The sequence below is a fragment of the Sapajus apella genome, unplaced genomic scaffold (assembly GCF_009761245.1).
Source record: "Sapajus apella isolate SASKATOON/1434 unplaced genomic scaffold, GSC_monkey_1.0 scaffold29, whole genome shotgun sequence".
Lineage (NCBI taxonomy): Eukaryota > Metazoa > Chordata > Mammalia > Primates > Cebidae > Sapajus > Sapajus apella.
This window is the reverse complement of record NW_022436969.1, coordinates 2,475,048-2,492,546: the sequence shown is the minus strand read 5'-3', so window position 1 is coordinate 2,492,546 and position 17,499 is coordinate 2,475,048.

Below are 17,499 nucleotides of genomic sequence, written 5' to 3'. Positions count from 1 at the left end.
CATAAATTACTTCAATTATTGCTTTCCTTTTCCTCTTCAGGAGTATTATAATTTTAATTTGAAGTGCAATTGAGTTTACTTGCTTCTGTTTGCTTTCAATTTTACTTTTTCTTCTCTCCTTTTCATCCTTGTTGATTTAATTTTATTTTTCAAACATATAGAACATTTAAATGCTCCCATCACCAAAACTGCATGAAAAATATACTCAGAAAACTGCTTCTTTCTAAATATCCTCCAAGCCATTCCTGATAACTTATACAGTTGACTCTATCAGTATGATTTCATCAACAACACAGAACCACTATATATTAGGATTTGGCCTTATACGACTGTAGGGGCTGGTTAAATTATCTATTTAAAGGCTAATATTTCTGCTAGTTGCTCTAAGCTGAAGTTCACAGGCCAGCCTGTAAAAGGGCAAGGAAAATATAAAATGGTGAAAACAAGGAAAATCTAACATCTGTGAGGTTGAGTGGTAACCCATAGAGATGGAATAGAATCTACATCCATGATGGGGGTGTCCTGCATTGGTGTCCTTCATTGCAGAGCTAAACTTCTACAGGACCAAAAGCTGGAATAGCTAAAGCGGAAGATCTTCACAACCCAAAGGAGCATTGTCCTAGTTACTGCCCCCTTGTCAATCAGGAGCAGCAGATAAGTGACAACAGGCATGATCTGCAGCAGCGTCAGGCCCTGAGATGACCTCCTAAGCATAAAAAGAGTAGAGCTGTTTTTACTGACACCTTCTCATTCTGATGGGAAAAGTCTTTGTGATCCACATGAACTCCAAACCACATATGGAAGGGAATTCTGAGAAATATAGTTTCAGCTTAGCTAACATGATACAATATAATCTACCACAATTCATGACTTGTTAACTTGGCATCCAACTATAAAGAATATATCATTTTGCATAAATTAATGTAGCTACCACTTTATGGAAAAATATTCAAACTCTCCACACACTATTCAAACTATCCACCTTTGAGTGATGTTAATTTCTTTTCTGGACAGGTCATACCTCCCTTTTGATACCCTGGGACTTTCATATCATACTAAAATATAAGGTAAAATTGCCATAACACTTAATATTTTAGACGATAAGGTAATGACAGAGAGGAAAAGAATAAAAATAATATATGCACAAATATATCAAATAAATAATTATAACTATAAGAGTCTTTTTCTGTGGCTGGACAAGTGGCTGTAGTTGGTGTTGATAACTACCTTTTCCTATAACCCATTCCATATTCTCTCTATTCTCAGCAAGCTTCTGTGGGTATGGTTTTTGACTGATGGAGTTAGCCAAGCCTTCACTATTGAAAAATCCTTCTGGTGTTGAGTCACAATATATTGGTCACTCATTAGAGATTTCCGGAGGACATAGCAAGGTCCTGTATTGACTTCGCAACATACAAATGTGTTACCATTGTTGCCACTGAGCCAGTAGGTGTTGCTAAAAGGTATTGCCATCCAGTGGATACTTTAATTGAGCTTTAAAGAGCCATAATTTCTTTTTTGAAAGTGTACCATGTTAGCATGTTCCCAAAGTCAGAAAAATACAAAAAGTTATATTTAGAGAGGGGCACTTTCTCTCACATGCTTTCCATCCATCACCTTCCCTCCATCTGTTGAAGTAACAAATTTCCTTGTTTACCGATGTGCGTTCTGTGTCTCTTTTTGAAATGATAAGCAGCTATATGTAGATTTCTACATTTTTTCACTTTTTACATAAAAAGTATAACCATATATATACGTGTGTGTGTGTGTGTGTGTGTGTGTGTGTGTGTGTGTGTGTGTGTGTATGTCTTTGCACTTACCAATACTATAGCCTGGAAATAAATCCCTATCAATTACAGAGATCTCCTTTTTATTCCTTTTTTCTCATTTATTTTTAGTCTGTATCCCATTATGTCATTGTGTACATACCACTCTGTATTTAACCAATTTCTTATGCTTAGATATTTAGGTGGCTTCCATTATTTTCCAGTTACCAAAACTGCTACAGTGAATAACTTTGCCCATTTAAATTTTAATAATGTTGGAGGTGTATCAAAAGGGTACATCCCTGAAAGTAGAATTACTGAATTGGAGGATAAATGTATATATAATTTTCTCAGAATTTGCTAAATTCTCTTCCGCTAGGGCTGGATCAATTGCATTTGCATTAGCAACGTACGTGTGGGGTGCTGTTTGCCCAAAGACTTGTCGAAATGTGTATTGCCAAGTATTTGAGATTTTGCCCATCTCACAGGTGAAAAATTGTAACTCTGTGTGTTTTCATTTTACATTTCCCTTACTATGCATGAAATTGAACATTTTACGTTTAAGGTTGTTTTTATACTTTTAAAAATTGTCTTTAATGTTATCTATTTTATTAAAATAAGATTTTTAGGAATCACGAGATCAAGAGTTGGAGACCATCCTGGCCAACGTGGTGAAACTCCATCTCTACTAAAAATACAAAAATTAGCCAGGCCTGGTAGCACGCGCCTGTGGTCCCAGTTACTCGGGAGGCTGAGGCTGAAGAATCGCTTGAACCCAGGAGGCGGAGGGTTGCTGTGAGCTGAGATTGCGCCACTGCACTCCAGCCGGGTGACAGAGCAAGAATGCATCTCTAAATAAATAAATAAATAAATAAATCTTCATTGTAACTTTATATCTGTCCCTTTGAGATGTACATCTTCTACAACCCAGAAATGTTCTTCTCAAATACTGGGAGCTGTCTCTTTGAAATGCAATCATTGAAGGGCATAGTGTCCCTTTCTCCCAGTTTCTGTGAGAGCAGGGTCTTAACTTCTATAAACACCAATTAGCAAATACAGATGGCTTCACTGTATTGACTAACCACCTTCTACACCCCCACTCAATCTCCTCCAGTATTTCTTTATTAGTCCATTTAGGCACCTAAAAACTCCTTTAGCTCAGCCTTTCAAGTATTCCTTGCAGTTTAAATCCACCTGGTACAATTATTCTCTGACAGAGACCTTTAAATATCAACTTGCTATGCAAATTTTACAAATTAACTTTATTGATGCTAGGCTAAGGTATATAATACTCCCCAAGAACAATTATGCATTTATAAATGGCTCTTGGGATAGCTTAAATATGTGGACGTAAAGTATTCATTTTAAATTAATATGTAATAACTGCGTTAGTATGTGTTTTGTGAAAAGAAAAAATAGATACTCTTTTAACATAAAAATTCTTTTTGTCACTCTAACAAAAGGAAAGAGTTAGACAGGAATATTGAATTATACTTAGTAGGACACTATTCTTAAGACATAGTTCCATTTTTTTGCAGAATTTCTTGTAATTTGCTTCTTGATTTTCATTCTAAATTTAAACATTCTAAATTTAAACAAAGCTGTTTAAACACACTCCTGTGCCTAAAGAATTGCTCTCTAGCGCTTTGGCTTGGATCTGCTATCAACTTGTCTTATTTTGGATTTTTTTCCTTTTATTACCTATTTTATCAGTTTGGCCAACTTTCATATATGCTACAAATGACTTTTCCTTTCAGCGTCTAGTTTTTATTTCATTTATTTGCCAGGTGTTAGAGACGTAAAGAAGATAAATGTTTCATAAAAGACGTAATGAATAAGAAACGATTTCTGACCTGAAATTTCTTAAAAGTATAGTGAAGAGAGATTATAGTAAGTTTTATGGAGTTACTTCATACTGGCTAGAGAAAAACGTTTACTGGACAGACAATCTCAATCCAGCCTTGATGGTGATCATGGGGGAAGTAGTGGATACATATGGGTTTGTGGGAGGAAATATTTCTCGAATGAGTACTACTGGAGAGCAGAATGAGTGCTGAAGATGTTGGTAGAAAGTGATGAAGAGGAATGCTGGAAAGGTAAACAGGAAGTTTCACATTTTAAACTTTCACAGGTTTGAACTTGATCTTGCATGAGTGCTGTTGAGATATTCTGTAGTTAGAAACTACTGGCATAATCCTATTTAGGATTTAGAAGAAAGGTCTGGTCTTAGTATGGGAAATGATTTGGAAGTTGTATTCAAGTTTTATAAACTTTTTAGTTTACCTTCTTAATAAATATAAGAGAATTTAATTGATGAGTAAATTTATTGTTGTGGCTATATAATATGAACATAACCACTAAGAAGTGAAAATGTTTGACCAAATTAGTAATTATATTATCTTGTTAATTATTATAGTTATATATCATTTTTACTTTTAGACAGAAAACCACTCAAAAAATTGTGAAAAATCTTTTAGCCTGCTTATATTGATATATGATGTCACTGAGATATAAAGATGTTAATAATGCACCCAAAGTTACAAAGTCGATTACAACTGTACTCGGCTTTCTAGCATAAACATCTTATCTCTTATTTCAAAAATCAGGCCTATTTCACCCACAATTTTCTGAGTGACACTGAATTTTTTAAATGGAAATTGAGAAAAATGTTTTGTTTCACATAGTAACACAAAAGAAGGGCACGTTGGTCAATGAGACAATTCTTAACTCTAATTCAGCAGAAGCAGGAGCCTAGAACCTAGGGTAGGAGGAGGATGGAGATGAGAATATGATACCCCATGAATCTGCAGCAACATTGGGGAAAGCTTTGGACATGTCAGAGTTTAGATTAGAGGTTACACTATTTACCTTCTGTTCTTAAAGGTCTCTAGCTCTAACTGACCTGTCTTACATTGTGCAGTATTTCATAGTTTTAAACCTTTCAAGTAGTGAAATCCCTACCATAATTCCATTAAATAGTTGGGGTAATATTTTTGTTGCTTTATAAAATTGATTGTTAATACATACAACAGAAGATTCTATTGAGCTGTGGATCTGAGTTCAAAATTGATATATTCTTATTTTTCAATTTAATGGTTTAAGCTATTTTCACATTATATTCATTATCTCTCCCTTGAAAAAAATAGTTTCCTTTGAGTATACATGAAATTTACATGCAGTAACATTTCTGATTGTCTTTTGTTGCACTGAAGTACACCTCCCCGACATAGGAGTTTACGGTTAGAAATAAGCTCATAATTTATTGTGATAGAGTGCTAAATATCTTTCATTTGTCTGCTTAGATTTACCCTTCACCCTCTTTCCACCCTGCTCTGTGGTCTGTGAAGCTGATCTATTTAGCTTGCTTAATGATGCCCTTGCCCTCTGGCTTCCTGTTGGCTTTGATCAATAGGAGACACTAGCAGATCAGAGTCAGGAGAATGAAGACTGGATATATGTTCCCTGGCACCATTTTACTGTTACCATCTGTTAGCTGTGTCCCTCTGGGTGACCTCTCTATGTTCTGGAAACTAGTCTGTCCTTTTAGCACTAGGGGGAGTTAGGCTCCCTGATGCTGCTAACTTGAGTTTATTACATTTTCCCTTACTTCTATCCCTAAACTCTGTCCACATTTTTATACATTGATCCTTTATTTAAGTCTTTTCAATTGATCCAGTTTGAACATGCCTATTTAGAGTTGTCATTTTATTGGCCGAACACATGAAAGTCGTCAGCCTAGTGTGCAGCACATGCTAGCAGGAGGCAGTACGGGTAGTATTTAGGAGGACGGCGTTGGCCAGCAGCCTGCCTCTCTAGACTGTGATATTGAGCACATTTCTTAATGCATTTGTTCCTCAATTTTCTTATTTGTAAATGAAATACACCTATTTCATTAATATATAAGTAAAATATAAACATATACACACGCATATGAGAACATCGGTGTCTAATGGAGATATGAGAACTGTATATGTGAGCCACACACAAGATTTTATATTTTTTAGTAGCCACTTTAAAAGGAGTAAAAGAAACAGGCAAAAATAATGTTTACTTAACCCAATATACTTAAAAATTAATACTTCAAAATGTACTCAGTATAAACATGGAATAAAGGGGTAGTTTATATTTTTTATAAACAAAGATGTACCAGAAATGCAGTATATGTTTTTCACTTACAGCATATCTCAGTATGGACTACCGACATTTCAAAAGCTCAAGGGCCACATGTGGCCAGTGGCTCCCCTATTGGACACTATAGCTTTAGTAGTTCTTTGAACCTACACTTATATTGGGGATCAGAAAATGTTACTCTGAAATATGGTGCTTAACTTGAAACAGCCTCAAGATCTCTCTGACCTTTCCTCCTACCCTCTATTTCTCAATCCTCTGTCTCTCCAAATGCACAGGATGAAGCTGTTCTCTGAAGTTCCCTGATCTACCTAGAAACCAGACCTGCCAACAAGAAATACGATTGCCTTCCCTGAAATGTTATTAACCAGTGAGAATTAAAACTCATATCACAGAGGAAGAGAAGCTAAAAATTAAGTGCCGCATCTAGAGCCCAGGTAAACTGTGTGTCAAATCGTTGTCTTTCCTGTCTCATTTAATTTATAAAGAAAAACATTTACTAATAATTAAGGTTTAAAGTCATTCATTTCCCGTAAAAATTGTTTTGCGTTTTCTCAAATTGCTGCATTTTCCTCATCTCCTTTTTCCCTCTGAAAAAGAGGATATGAGCATCTGTACCTTACTTGGTTATTGGGTAATCATCGCCCTGCGATTCCCCCGTGATATGTACATTTAAATAAATGTGTATGCCTTTTTTCTCCTATTAGTCCGCTCTTTGTCAGTTTATTTTCAGTGAACCTTCAGAAGGTAAAAGGGAAAGCTTTCTCCCTTGGCCTCTACATTTATTTAAACAACTTACTTGATTAACCACTTCTCTATTCCTTCTGTTAACCAAAATGTGCTTCTAGGATGCCAAATAGTCAGAGTTCACAGGCAACATTTTTATTCAGTAGTCCTTTCTTATCTGCAAACGATACTTCCAAGACCCAAGTGAATGCTTAAAACTTCAGATTGTACCAAACTCTCTCTAAATACTATCTTTTCTATATATACATACTATGATAAAGTTTAACTTATAACTTAGGCACAGTAAGAGATTAAGAACAATAGCTAATGATAAAATAGAATAATCATAATAACATACTGTAATAAAAGTTATATAAATGTAATCTCTCTCTCTCCCTCTCTGTCGTATTTTGGGACTGTTGTTGACTATGGGTAACTGAAACTGTGCAGAGCAAAATCTCAAGTAAGGGGGAACTGTTGTACACCCAGAAAAATCTGCTTCCACCATTTGAATTATATGCTTAAGAAGAATCAACCATATTTATTCAAACCTGTTTATACCAGTTATATCAGTTATTGTAATAATTTAATGAATTTGTTTATAAACCAATGGCACAGAAGTATGGAAGGAAATAGAATTGTCATTTCTATGAAAATTAAGTTAAATGCTTTGGGAAAGATCAACAAAGATACATTAATATTTTAAAAATAGATGTAGTAGAGAAAACTGAAAAAATCTGGAAAACAATCAATAGCTGGAGGTATTCTGCATTCAGGCCACTTTGCAAGAATTAGCAAGTTCTGCTCCAGTTAAAGAAAATGAATCTGGATATCACACAGTGATCATATGGTTGTGTTTAATAAAATCTAAAATAAAATGTAAAACTACAATATAAAAATATATAATAGATATTGACATTATACCCACAAATTGGTGCGTATAATAATAATATATATATGACTACACATATATAGTCATATTTTGTGCAAAGCATACATACCTATCTAAGTATCTACAGCATACATACCTATACATACATTCTACAGCAAGCCCCATGAGGGCAGGCGTCATATTTGTTTAGCTTGCCACTATATTCTCAGTGCTAGAATGGTGATTGGTTCAAGTAGATGCTCAACAAATGTTTGTTGACAGATTGACTGACTTGTTACTTCCATATGGCACCTCTGACTATGCAAGCCAGTTGGTTTTTCAGTTTTTAGTTTGCTGTCACATTTTTAAAAACATGATATTGTTTTATTTACAACAGACATAATTTTACAGTCTTTTTTTAATCTAAGTGAAACATTTTAAGTCATCTAGAAGGGGAAAACTCATGCAAAATTAAACTCAGTAAATTTAGGCTTGATATTTTATTAGAACAATGCCTTGCTGAGGAAAATGGAAAAGAATAAATATACAATTTAAGTCTACCTGTTCCTGAGAAGGTCAAAATGACTTGGTTTTCTCATGTTGCGGGGAGCTGTGAATAAATATCCAACAGAGCTCATCTGGATTCACAGTCTGTTTCATCAAAAGCACCTAAAATTATCTTCCTAAACATCCGTATTAACAGACATTGGCTATGGTTATACACATGTACCAACTGGAAAATCTCCCTGAAATTAGCCAAACAAATGTAGATATTATAGTTATTGAATTTACGCCTCCTACCCCACATTGGTGGTGAGGATTTAGTCACAGTATAGCTGAAGAAGTGTAAAGTACTTAAGTCAGAACTAGGATCCTTCCTGAGGGACTTGCCAATATGCTTTTTTTTCTTAGTTCCCAAACAGATCATTTTTAATGCAAATTTTAATTAAAGTATTTCACACATAAAAAGTGCATATGTCATAATGGTACAGCTCAATGAATTCTCCCTAAGTGAATATACTATAAATGATTCCAAGATCAAAATAGGGAATACTACCAACAGCCCAGGAGTCCCTCTTCAGTCTTCTTCTGGCCATCACCCTTCCTAATTGTAATTAATATTCTTACTTGATTGCTATAGATTTCTTTTACCTACATATGGACTTTAGATTAATAGAATCACCCAGTATGTACTGTGTAGTGCCTGGCTTCTTTCACTCAGAATATTTAGAAGATTCATTCATGTATGTGGTTGTAGTTGTTTATTCTCATTGATTTGTGGTAGTCTTTTGCGAAATACACCACAATTTATTTATCTATTCTACTATTTGTGGATATTGCATTGTACTCAGTTTTTGGCTATTACAAGTAGCTCCGCTATGAACATTCTTACATGTAGTTTCCAAATTCTCAATAATATTTTAAATCCCAGTTATGTCGACTGCACACAATCTTATCTTAAAACACACATGAATCACTTGAGGTCAGGAGTTTGATGCCAGCCTGGCCAACATGGTGAAACCCCATCTCCACTAAAAATACAAAAATTAGCCAGGTGTGGTGGCAGCTGCCTATAATTCTAGCTACTTGGGAGGCTGAGGCAGGAGAATCATTGAACCCAGAAGTGGGGGGGGGTTGCAGTGAGCTGAGATCGCACTATTGCACTCTAGCCTGGGTAACAGGAGCAAAACTCTGTCTCAAAAAAAAAGACACTCTCAAAAACATTGTAAAGCTAATTTTAAAAGTATTTTTATTTACAAATTAAATCAGAAACAAAAACTATTCCAAAATTTATAATATCTTGTAAGAGATAAACAATGTTCAAACTCCAAATTTAATTTTTTTGCAACTGAAATATGAACAAATCAGTCTATTTGTCTATTATTCAGAGGACAAAGCAGGAAATTACTACTCCAAAGTGCTTTCTCTAACTCTTCCCATACCTCATGTTTTCTGAAAACCAAATGTTTCTAGTATTATATTTCTTTTTGTATTTACAGAATCTAACCTACTCTTGAACTATTTACCAACATGGCTATATTTGACTGAATTACAATTTTCTGTCTTCTTTCTAAGCTTTAGGTCATCAAAACTATCTAACTGTCAAGTCTATTAGATTGGTACAAATGTGATTATGATTTTTGTCATTACTTTCAATGGCAAAACCTGCAAATACTTTTTCATCAAACTTAAAGCAAATACTCAGGTTTCCTCTTTGACTTTGATGACAATCCTTCTTTCCTTGAAACTAATTTTTTACAATTGTTTTCACTGTCCAATTTTCTCTATTCTTTATGTACTTCACCGTGTATAAAATTCTGTATTGATTACTCTGCAATCACATTCCCTCCATTCAAGTATTTTCCAGCATTTTGACTTCAGCCTTCCAACCTGTATGCTTTGCTGTAGCATCAGCTATCATGTCCCCAAACCATATATGCAAACCAGTCTTTTTTTCTGAGAAATAAACCCCATTTATTCAATCACCATTTTATGTAATTACCTACTCCAGCAGTATCCAATAATCTTGGTACCAGGAACCAGTTTTGTGGATGACAATTTTTTCAAAAACTAGGGGTAGGGGATGGTTTTGGGATGATTCAAGCACATTAAATTTATTGTGTACTTTATTACATTGATATATATAATGAAATAATTGTACAACTCATCATAATGTAGAATGAGAGGGAGCCCTGAACTTGTTTACCGGCAACTACATGGTCTCACATGGGGGTGATGGGACACAGTGACAAATCATCAGGCACTAAATTCTCATAAGGAGTGCACAGCCTAGATCCCTCACATGCACAGTTCACAATAGAGTTCAAATTCCTAAAGGAATCTAATACTGCCACTGATCTGATAGGAGATGGAGCTCAGACAACAATGTGAGTGATAAGGAGTGGTTGTAAATACCAATGAAGCATTTGCTTTTGGGTTGGATAAATGAAATCCTTGCCTAAGCCAATGTCTAGAAGGGTTTTTCCAATGTTGTCTTCTAGAATTTTTATAGTTTCAGGCCTTAGATTTAAGTCCTTGATCAATCATGAGGTATTTTATGTACAAGTTGAGAGATGAAGATCCAGAGCTTTTGCACAGCAAAAGGAACAATCAGCAGAGCAAACAGAAAACCCACCGAGTGGAAGAAAATCTTCACCACTTATACATCTGACAAAGGACCAATATCCAGAATCTACACCTAACTCAAACAAACTAGCAAGAAAAACAACAAACAACCCTATAAAAAGTGGGCTAAGAACATGAATAGACAATTCTCAAAAGAAGATATACGAATGGCCAACATATGAAAAAATTCTCAACATTATTAATGAACGGGGAAATGTAAATCAAAACCACAATGTGATACCACCTTACTCCTGCAAGAATGGCCATACTAAAAAATTAATAAAATTTGGTGTGGATCCAGTGAACAGGGAACACTTCTGCACTGTTGGTGGGAATGTAAACTAGTACAACCATTATGGAAAACAGTGTGGACATTCCTTAAAGATCTAAAAGTAGAACTATCATTTGATCCACCAATTTCACTACTGGGTATCTACCCAGAAGAAAAGAAGTTGCTATACAAAAAAGATACTTGCACACGCATTTTTATAGCAGCACAATTCAGAACTATAAAAATGTGGAACCAGCCCAAATGCTCATATGGCCATCAATCAACAAGTGCATGAAGAAACTGTGGTGTGTATGTGTGTGTGTGCATATATACACATACATCTATATATATACACACGTATATATATACATACATGTATATACACACACATACACAAATGTATAGATATACATATATGTATATATGTACACACACAAAATGGTATACATTCATGTATATATATACACATATACATACACACATATATATACATATATATATACCATCGTGTGTGTGTATATACATCTATATATACACACATACATACAATGGAATACTGCTCAGCCATAAAAAGGAATGAATTAGTGGCATTTGCAGCAATCTGGATTAGATTGGAGACTATTATTCTAAGTGAAGTAACTCAGAAATGGAAAACCAAACATCGTATGTTCTCATTCGTAAGTGGGAGATAAGCTATGACGATGCAAAAGCATAAGAATGACACAGTAGACTTCGGGGACTCAGGGAAAGGCTGGGAGGAGATGAGAGATAAAAAAACAACTTGGGTGCAGGATATATGCACCCAATGGATGCATATGCCAAATGGTAATGGATATACCAAAATCTCATATTTTACCATCTGTTCCCCAATAACCTATGGAAATAAAAAATTAAACAAACAATCAAACAAAAATACTGATGAAGCTTTGCTTACCTGCCTGCCACATACCTCCTGGTTGCTAACAGGCCATATACCAGTACCAATGCATGGTCCAAGGTTTGGGGATGGCTGAGCTACCATATCCCAGTTTTGTTTAAAATAATTTTTTTTCTGTATTTTCTGCTATGAATTAGAATTTTCTCTTGTGTCTCCTTTTTTAGTTAATGGTGCTTGTTGGGACTCAGAAATTGATACGACAAACAAAATATAATGCTTTGTATATACTGAATTAAAAAAGAGGACTCAAGGTCTCTCTGTTTCATCCCTTACCCCACAATCTCTTCCTAAGCACAAGATAGAGTTGTACTCTGAAGTTCCATTATCAACAAGCCCTGACCTACCAAAGAAAACAATTACCTCCAGTCTTTTTCTTGGGTTTTCATTAACTGAATTCATATCACAGGAAGACTAAAATCTGTCAACAAACCTAGACAAGGTTTAGTCTCAAACCATTGTCTGACGCTCTGAGTGTTTAACAGTCTTTGTGCCAGATCATTGTATGTTTTCCAAGCCCACTGAATTCCCCTTAAAATCATTTACCATCTCCCTACCACTTCTCCATCACTCTTTCCTCTAAGAAGTATATAAGCATCTGTACCCCATTGGAATATTGGACAATCACTCTGTGATTCTCCCCATGTGCACAGCAGTAAGAAGTTTGTAGTCTTTCCTCTAATTTAATCTGCCTTATTGAGAGTCGATTTTTCAGTGAACCTTCTAAGGACAAAGGGAAAATTTCCTTGACTCCAACATACCCGTGTTGCCTTTTTTAGAAAATTGTAAATAGGCTTAAGTATTTATTAATACATTCTTCTTCCTTTATCTACATTCAAGCACCAAAGGAATCACAAAATATTTCCTTCTCCCATCCCTCTTTTTATTGCTAATATATTTCACGCATCCATATTTTTTTCACATACTGTTGTAATTACATCTTTACTGCTTTGAGAAACTCCAATCTCAAAGTCCTCCAATCTGTCCTCTACATGCCAGGTACTATATGTGTGCTTCCCTAATAGGCAGGTAGGAATGTGCACTTTACTAACCTGGATTATGCATATACATTTCAATTACTTAGGATAGGAAAATGAATGGAATATAATGTCTGTGTCTGCAAAGAACCCACACTTCCAAGAAAGACAAAATTGCAAAGGACTCTGAGCAGATACAAGTACTATGGGGAATTAAAGAGAGTATTCATGATCTCCACCATTTATTCATCAACTCTTCTGAGTATTGTTCTAAGCACTAGTGATACAGAACTGACCTGGACATCAAAGATTTCATAGCTCATGAGTTTTATTTTCAATGACAGAAGATTTAGGAGTCAAGAAGGGCCTCATTGGGAAACTACAGAAGTTGAATCTTAAAATCACTATTTCTAATGGTGTAAGGGAGAAAAGATTTCTTTATTTGCTCATTGCTAGGCTTATTGCTGTTACTCCTATAAGAAAAGACAGATTAACAAGAGAAAAGCATAGCAATTTATTTAATATAAATTTTATGTAACACAGGAGCCCTCAGAAATGAAGACCTGAAGAAACAAGAAAACTGTACATTTATATGGACTGTGCGTTGAAGTATGATTGAAGCTTAACAGGTTATGATCTAATGGCAATGACTTGGGGGAACTTAGCAAGGCCTATTTGTTCAGATTCTTCTCTGTATTTCTGCGTGATAGTCCTTTTCTCTGGGCATAGAAGGGACCCTTCTGGAATAAGAATATTATGACCTACTTCAGAGAAAGATCTGCTAGGTTTTATACATCTCTTCAGAAAAAAGAGCAAGGAGAAGAGAAGAGTGAGTTTTCTACTTCTGCTGTTTTTCCAAATGCCAAGTGCCATATTTTGAGGTAGTGTGTAACTATCATGGTGAACATTAAATGTTTATATTTTAATAAAAGACTTAAGAATGACTTATAAATAGGTGGTTAAAATCAGTGAGACTATTTTCTGTTGCTTACATACACTTCCAGGAAAACAAAGAGCTTATACATTCACATCTGGACACATGAAGTTCCCAATGGTTATGAAAAGATTCCCCAATTTTAAGTCTTCTCTACCAAAGATCTTTGAATTCTCCTCCAGAATCTTTCATTTATTATTTATTTCTTCTCATGATCTAGACTAGCAGATAAAGAAACGTTTCTCTTTGGAAATGATGTTTTAAGAATGAGAAGGCCTTACTTTGGTGGGGAGAAGCAGAAGCGGGTGAATGGCATATAATGTTCATTAGTAAGTGTGGCTTTAGGGAACATGGCATTATTAAGGAATTGAAACAAGGGCAGGAAGAGTGGCATGCAGAGAATCATCTGTCTGCTTGAAAGATTTAAGATTCTTAAGTTCAGACTCTAGAGACAAAATTATTTTCCTTCACATGGCCCTCGAACACGCTGGAATACCTGATATGGAGTAGGATCTTAATGCTTATTTGTTAAATAAACTAATATGCATAACATTGGCACACAGAATGCAACACCCCAATGTGAAGTCCTCAGAAATAGCCTCAGAAAAATTGTTTCCCTCTGAACCTCCCATACCCTCCTCTCTCTCATCCATCATTCTCCCCTAAAGCTAGCCATAGAAATTAGAATTCCTCCTCCCCAAAGCAAATCACAGAAACCAGAACCCCTTTTCCCCAAAGCCAGCCATAACATAAAATATACTCTTAACTTCCCCCCATTTTTCTGTGTGAAGACTGGCTACAAGGAAATTCTCTGACCTACTTTGTTTGATTGTAGGCCCTAAGGTGCCCTCCTTTCAGAAATAGTCCTGCCCCATACACAGAGGAAACAAATGCTGCACAGAGAGGCCAAAAAGAATCTGGACAGGCCTTACTAAGTGATATGGTTAGGATCTGTGTACTTGTCCAATTCTCATGTTGAGATTTGTTGAAGGTGGGGCCTCATGAGAGGTGATTGGATGTGGAGGTGTTTCTTATGAGTGCTTCAGCCCCATGTCCTTGGTGCTGTTCTCATGATAGTGAGTGAGTCCTCATGAGATCTATTTGTTTGGTAGTGCTTAGCCCCTCCCTCACTTCTCTTACTCCTGTTCCTGCCACGTTATATGTGTCTGCTCCCTGTTCAACTTCGGCTATGTTTGTAAGTTTCCTGAAGCCTCCCCAGAAGACAAGGAGATGCCAGTGTTGCTTCCTGTACACCTTGTGGAACCATAAGCCAGGTAAACACCTTTTCTTTATAAATTATCCAATCTCTGGTATTTCTTTATAGTAATGCAAGGATGGACTAACACACTGAGTTTCCCGACTCACTCTACTAACATTAGTTTATATTGTTTTTGTTAAACAGTGCTGCATCGCTGTTCATACTTCATTGAATCCGTGCATGAAAACCGATGGCTTTTCTCATATCTTTGCATCTTATTCTGAAGGTTTCTCTGTCATGCAAAACTATGGTCACATACATCTGTTATGCTTTTCTCTTTTTAACCTGTCTTTGTTATAAGGGTGGTGGCTGTGATTCTTATGATAGGAAGAAAGGGATCACCCCCTCTCCACCTATAGAGTTTTGGCAACAAAATGAGATGGTTGGGACACATAACTTGCCCCAGAGCCTGCAGATGAGGTCCTGCGATAATGGACAAAAAGATAATAAAGAAAGGTAATAATTTTTACCAATGTCATCTCCCCTGGATCTCTACATATAGTGCCCAGTTAAGAATGGAAAATAAAAATATCTTTGTATCCCACCACTTCCAAATTCAGGTTAGCAGGAGAAAACCGTTTGTTTGAATTATGTTTCTTCTGTAAATTTGACTTTGGGCATACAATTATTATTGATCCTTTTCCCTCTCATGGACAGCTATTATTTTCCTGTTTATTTCATTTTGTGTTCTTGGCTTGCTTCCTGTTGGGGCACACATGTTATCAGGTCTACATGTACAGATGATAAACCAAAAACCTGGGGACCCCATAAAAAGAATGCAGCTGAATAGAAGTGTGGGTTGGCCCGATTTGTCATTAGTGAGCCAACAGTGACAAGCTCTAAATAAGATATCTATCTATGTATCTTTTCCCTTTTTGCTGTCTTTGAGGATGACTCTATATCTTGTGAAGACTGCATGTTTATAACTTTTTGGAGAAGCTTCATGTATCCTCGGTTAAGTCATAAAGGTTTACTGATTTTGGTTCTGAGTCATTTGTTAGGTAACTTTGGTTTAAAAAATAAAGAAGAGGTCAGAAATATTTGATGTTTGTCCTGTTTGAAATCTGATAAAGGATTGGAAATGACTTTTTTAAATGAGCTCTGTGGTCAGAAGTTGGCTTAACTAGCTAATATTCAGGCTGTAATTTTCTTTCTTTCTTTTTTTTTTTTTTTTAACAGTCCCTCTTCTGTCTATTGGACCCTGGTTCTCCCATGGGAATATCAGAGTTCAAACTACGAAAAGAGGATCTTAAGGAGACTTCTAGTGACCCTGAAATCCCTTGAGGAACACAAAAAAGACACAAATGACTCTCTTTGGTGTTCCTCTGTCTTTCTTATGGACTCCCAAGAGTTTGGGGTGGGTTACCCTCAGGTCTAAAGCTCTACTGTCTTTTACATTGAGATCCCTTTGATTTTAGGGGGCATGAATGGTTACTGTATGCTTTGAAAGGGCGCTTGGACTTTCGCTGTGTGAAAACTGATTAGTCACTGATGAAAGATTTAAATTTCTAGGTAACTGACAGTGGTTGCAATAAATGGTTATTACTGCAAAGGCCAAACAGAAACTGACAATAAAAGGTAATTTCTTACAAGAAAGTAAATGATTTCATTGGTAGGGGAAGGATCTTAGAGATGGGGTCACGAGTTGATAATGGTCTTATTTTGGGGCAATTGGAGACTCTCAGAGCCCTTGAAACCAATGGATAAGTCTCCCATCAAGCAGTGAGTTAATCACAGAATGGGCTAGTTGGCACTGTGTCACTCACCAGCCTTAGAAATTCTTGCTGCTGGATACCCTGTGGGAGTGCCGCACTGTCCAGCCTAATGGCATTTCCCTTGTTAGCTTTTGCCTCCTCTCTGGAAAATCCAGGATTCAACATAGAAATGGCATTCTGGATTTCTGGAAATCTAGGTGCTCCATCTTCTAATTATTCCTGCCTTCTGAATATGTAAGCATTAGGCCTGGAATTTACAGATACTTTGTTGTCCCTGTTCATTAATGGGCTTCACCCTAAACTCAATAATCTGATTAAGAAATATAGGCTAATTTGCCGGGGGCGGTGGCTCAAGCCTGTAATCCCAGCACTTTGGGAGGCCGAGGCGGGTGGATCACGAGGTCAAGAGATCGAGACCATCCTGGTCAACACGGTGAAACCCCGTCTCTACTAAAACTACAAAAAATTAGCTGGGCATGGTGGTGCATGCCTGTGGTCCCAGCTACTCAGGAAGCTGAGGCAGGAGAATTGCCTGAACCCAGGAGGCGGAGGTTGCGGTGAGCCGAGATCGCGCCATTGCACTCCAGCCTGGGTAACAAGAGCGAAACTCCGTCCCAAAAAAAAAAAAAAAAAGAAAGAAATATAGGCTAATTTTTTGTTTAAGAAGTGTCTGTTCATATCTTTCGCCCACTTTTTGATGGGGCTATTCGTTTTTTTCTTGTACATTTGTTTAAGTTCCTTGTAGATTCTGGTTATTAGCGTTTTGTCAGATGGGTAGATTGCAAACATTTTT